The sequence below is a fragment of the Vulpes lagopus genome, chromosome 4 (assembly GCF_018345385.1).
Source record: "Vulpes lagopus strain Blue_001 chromosome 4, ASM1834538v1, whole genome shotgun sequence".
NCBI lineage: Eukaryota > Metazoa > Chordata > Mammalia > Carnivora > Canidae > Vulpes > Vulpes lagopus.
This window is the reverse complement of record NC_054827.1, coordinates 855,616-861,191: the sequence shown is the minus strand read 5'-3', so window position 1 is coordinate 861,191 and position 5,576 is coordinate 855,616. Positions and strand designations below refer to the sequence as shown.

At 53.4% G+C, this 5,576-nt stretch overlaps 1 pseudogene; it reads right to left on the bottom strand.

Annotated features, from left to right (window-relative positions):
• Window positions 1–3,350: 3,350 nt before the first annotated feature.
• LOC121489345 lies at window positions 3,351–4,652 on the bottom strand (annotated as a pseudogene).
• Between the last annotated feature and the right edge of the window lie 924 nt (window positions 4,653–5,576).

Here is a 5,576-nt window from a genome sequence, read left to right as displayed (position 1 = left end):
TTGGGGGGGGGAGGTTTCTATGTATGTATGTATGTATGTATGTATGTATGTATGTATGTATTTACTTACTTATTTGCTTACTATTGATTGATCGATTGATTTATCAGAGACGGAAAGACGGAGAAGCAGGCTCCATCCAGGGCGCCTGACGTGGGACTCTGAGCCCGCGTCTCCAGGACCACGCCCGGGGCTGAAGGTGGACCTCGACCGCGGGGCCACCCGGCCGTTCCCGCAAGTTGGCCTTTTCTTTTCTTTCTTTTCTTGGAAGGTTTGTTTGTTTGGATGGATGGATGCATGGATGCATGGATGGATGGATGGATGGATGGATGGATGGATGTACTTGCTTATGTGCTTACTTTTTATTCGTTCATTCATTCATTATTCATTGTTCTTTCTTTCTTTCTTTCTTTCTTTCTTTCTTTCTTTCTTTCTTTCTTTCTTTCTTTCTTTCTTTTGTCAGAGACGGAGAGACGGAGTATCAGGCTCCATCCAGGATGCCCGACGTGGGACTCTGAGCCCGTGTCTCCAAGACCACGCCCTGGGCTGAAGGCGGAGCTCGACTGCCGGGGCCACCCGCTGTTGCCGCAAGTTGGCCTTTTTTTTTTTTTTTAGTTTTTCTTTTTCTTTCTTTCTTTTTCTTTCTTTCTTTCTTTCTTTCTTTCTTTCTTTCTTTTTTCTTCTTTTTTTTGTTTTTAAATTTTTATTTATTTATGATAGTCACACACACACACACACAGAGAGAGAGAGAGAGAGACAGACAGACAGACAGAGACACAGGCAGAGGGAGAAGCAGGCTCCATACACTGGGAGCCCGATGTGGGATTCGATCCCGGGCGTCCCTAACGCACCCCTCTTACTCCCCATTGCTTCCCCCACGGCCTTGCGTGTTCCTCTGCTTCCTGCACGCGACCTCGTGCTCTACGTCTATCTCTAGACGACACCCTACCGTATCCGCCTAGGGAATAAGCTAAGACGGGGCCGATTCTCATGGGACCGTTCTTGTGCTGAGGACGTGTTCTTGTCTGCTGTAGCGGTGGCGACAAAGCGGAGGGCCCCTCTCCCTGGGCACACGGTGCCGGGGCGTGGGGACGTGAGGCAGGAAGGACAGCTTTGGGGTTGTGGACATTTCTTTTTTTTTTTTAAGATTTATTTATTTATTTATTTATTTATTTATTTATTTATTTATTTATGATAGAGAAAGAGAGAGAGAGAGGCAGAGACACAGGAGGAGGGAGAAGCAGGCTCCATGCCGGGAGCCCGACGTGGGACTCGATCCCGGGACTCCAGGATCGCACTCTGGGCCAAAAGCAGGCACTAAACCGCTGAGCCACCCAGAGATCCCCTTGCGGACATTTCTACAACAGATCCGGAAAGAAGCCCGCCGTCCGGTGTCCCGGATCTTTGGGGGTGAGGGCTCCAGGACGCCTCGGATGACGTTTCCAAGTGCGCCCTTCCCGGGGGCTGGAACCGGAACCGGAACCGGGGCGGCATGGGTGGTTCGGAAGACGCTGCCGCCGCCGGCGGCGGCCGCTGCGCCCCCTAGCGGTGCAGATGTCCCCGTCCCGGAGAGGGGGAAGGGGAGGGGGAGGGGGAGCGAAACATCCCTAAGGAAGGCCCTGCTTGGGCACCCGACGTTTTCCTGAGTCGGGAAACGCTACTGACCTGGGTGGATCCGGACCAGGCTGTGTCCCAGCTGCCCTGCGATCCCATATGCCTCACACCTGGACTCCCCGGGCGGGCGAGCCAGCTTTCTGGCCCTGCCTGCCTGAGCCTACCTCTCTATCTCTGGCATCCAACTTGCAACTTCAAGTCCCTGAGGTCGAGAGCTTCGGCTCTCTGGGTCCTGCTAGTAACCCAAACAGACAGACACGTTTGCCATGCCATGCCATACCATTCCATTCCATTCCATTCCATTCCATTCCATTCCATTCCATACCACTTGCAATCAGGCATCTGCGAAATGAATATTGAGCAAGGGAATTCTCAGCCTTGAACGTTTCTGGGCCCCGCTCCCTTGGCTTTCGCACCGGCCAAAGGTCCAAAGGGCTCCGAGAAACCTCAGCACACGGGCTCTGTTTCCGTCCCTCTGAACACAGGTTGCCTCTCTGTCTCCCTTATAATACAGAAACGGGGACGCCTGGGTGGCTCCGTGTGGAGCATCTGCCTTAGGGGCACGTCCTGATCACAGGATCCGGGGATCCAGCCCCACATCGAGCTCCTTGCATTGGAGCCTGCTTCTCCCTCTGCCTAGGTCTCTGCCCCTTTCTCTCTCTCTCTCTCTCTCTCTCTCTCAAAATCTGGTAAAAATAAAAAGAAAGAAAGAAAGAGAAAGAAAGAAAGAAAAGAAAATTCCCTACGTTCGGACTTCCAGGTCACCCCATCAGAAAGATGCCTCGTGGGATGGGACCCAAGAGGTGGTCCAGAGAAATAAGGACCCGACTCCCCCCCCCACACACACACACACTTCCCATGAGTCCAAATCATGAAGAAGACGGGGAAAGCAGGCCAGGCAGGCAGACGCCAGAAATCCGAAGTCCGCACGCATGCACGCACGCACGCACGAGCACCAGAACCGATGCCCAACCCACTGCCTGCACCTCCACCTCTTTCAGAGGGCTGAAAGGCAACCACGGACAAGTCCTGTTTTCCAGGAGGAAGCCGACATGAAGGAACAGGGGGCGTTGGAGGCGGAAGGCTGGAAGGTTGACGGATAGAGAAAGGAAAAGAGGGACAAGAGGGACGGGTGGACACCTGGGTGGCTCAGTGGTTGGGCGGCTGCCTTCCTCTCAGGGCGTGATGCGGGGGGGGGGGGGGGGGGGTTGGGGAGGTGGAAGGGATACCCTGGGGTCCTGTGCCCGCATCCGGTTCCCTGCCTGCGGGGAGCCTGCTTCTCCCTCTGCCTGTGTGTCTGTCTGCCTCTCTCTGTGTCTCTCAGGAGTAAATAAAGAAATCCTTAAAAAAAAAAGGAAAAAAATAAAAACCTTTAAATCTGTCTCAGTCCTGGCGGGGGCGGGGACTGCCTTGCCGCCTCTGCGCCTCCGCCTCCCCCGTGGCCCCCGCACACCCCCCCCCCGTTTCTGCAACACTCCTGTGGATGGAGTGGTCAACTCCTCTGCCATCATCCCGGGTGCCTCCAACGCCATCGCCGCCCCCCCTCCTCATCCCGCCGCCCCCCTGTAAGGAGCAAAAATCACCCGAGCCATTGGGCCACCACGGGAGCCTGACAGTGGGAGTGGGGAACACATAGATTGAGTTTTTTGAGGACGCGGGGCGGCGGGGGGGGGGGGCTGGGGCGACATCTACGCCTTTGGAGCCAATGCATGGTTGTTGGTTTCCTTTATTTTTTGGAGGGGGGGTGCGGTGGAGTTTGAAGATATTTCTTTATTAGGATGCTCACCAGAATGACAGGCTGGCTCTGTCCGTCTGATGTGATAAAGGATACATACATCTGATCCGATTCTGGCAGGAAACAGGCGTAAGGCCTCTCAGACCTGGTACGGAGCGTCCGTGAAAGACGACTCCATTCACCAGAGAGCATGTTTCCTTGATTCCGAGGTCTCTGCTGTAGCTTCCGGTCACGTCTCCGTGACTTGCTCAGACTTCATTCCGGCATCATCAGTGGACCCTCTCTTTCTTTCTTTCTTTCTTTCTTTCTTTCTTTCTTTCTTTCTTTCTTTTTCTTTTCTTTTTTTTCCCTAGCCACTTCTCAACTCCTTACGTCAGCTGCCGTCTGTCTGACTCACCCAGGTAGCCTCGAAGTCTGCAGCACATCTCTTTGGTAGGCTGCTGCCCTGCCACCCTCAGGGGCATGGGTTGGGATTTGGGGGGAGAAGGGGAACGACGTCACGTTACCAAAGCAGACGGCAGGAGCGTATTGGCAAATGACACTAGGACACCCGGACACCCCGCAGGCCCACCCGAGGGCCTGCTTGGAGCGCACGAACACACGTAGGGCACGTTCTTCTCTTCACGCGGCGCGGCAGGCAGCGGAAGGTGCGGGATGACCTCCAGGGGCTCGGCGTCTGCAGCCAGCCATCAGGATGAACTCAGGGATGCCTCCGTGGAGGGTTTTGGTGGCTCCGTGAGCTCCTTTCCGAAGCTGCTTGTAATTACAGGACTGCTGAACAAGCGTCCAGGAGTTTCTTGGTGAGGTGGGCATCTGCCACGGGGTAGGCCTTCGGATTTACATCGGCCTCAGTCATCTCTGCGTATCCGCGGTCCCTGTGGGTTTCCTGTAAGAAGACGTGTCCTGGGAGCTATCACCGTCACACTTCACACGGATGACCAGCTTTGCCCCCACCCACCCCCACCCCCGCCGCCGTTGGGGTTGGGGTGGGCGGTGGGATGCGCTGTGCTCCCGTCACAGTTTGTGGGCCCTGGAATGGTGGTGATCGAGATACACCCCTCTGCCACATCATTACAAAGAAACAAGACACGTGTGGTGTCTTGTTAGACCCCACAGGCACAGCAAAGAAAAGGAGAACTACTTATCCCCTTGTTCCCCCAGGACCGACCCGGAAGGATGCCCGAGGGTCCAGGCCCCGAGGGACGGGCGTACTCAACTTTTGCTGTGAACTCAACGGATTGGTTAAGTTGTGCTTCTGAGGATTTGTCCACGGAAACTACTTCAAATGATCGATTTTGTCTGTCTCGTGTACTTTTCCTTGTTACGAGCAAGCAGGTAAAAAAAAAAGAAAGAAAGAAAGAAAGAAAAAAAGAAAAAGATGAAAAAAGGTCTATAGGTTAAACTTTTACAATACCTTCCCAAATCTTTGGTGACCTGGAACTTTGAAGGTATAACTAGCTTAATTGATAAAGTGGGTTCAGTTCACCGGATACCTGGCGTCTGTCTTTCCAACAGAAGGTAAAATACTAGAGTGTGAGTCAATGAGACACCCAAGGTGGTTTTTTTTTGTTTGGTGGTGTTGTGTTTTCCTCCTCCACCCCTTGCCCTTTTCTTCCTTCCCCCCTCCCCCCACCTCAGTTTTTGTGTTTCTCTTTTGTCTGATTCAGGAAACCTGCAGATACCTGGGTGTGTTAGTAAACGTGTTTCAGGTTTGTTTGTTTCTTTTTTCCTTCCTCTTTTTTTAAATTTTAATTCACAATTCATGAGACATACACGCGCACGCACACACACACACACACACACACACACACAGGCAGAGACACAGGCAGAGGGAGAAGCGGGCTCCCTGCAGGAACCCCCGATGTAGGACTCGATCCCGGGACTCCAGGATCACGCCCTGGGCCAAAGGCAGGTGCTAAACCGCTGAGCCACCCAGGGATCCCCTGTTTCGTGCTTCCTTAACAATTGTATCATACAGGGTAGCCCCTGTGGCTCAGCGTTTTAGTGCCACCTTCAGCCCAGGGCATGATCCTGGAGTCCCAGGATCGAGTCCCACGTCAGGCTCCCTGCATTGGAGCCTGCTTCTCCCTCTGTGTCTTTGCCTCTCTCTCTCTCTCTCTCTCACACACACACACACACACACACACATCAAATCTTAAAAAAAAAATTTGTGTCCTACATGTTAGGTTTTTACAAAATGAACAGCGGAGAAATAACAGAAAAACCAGCA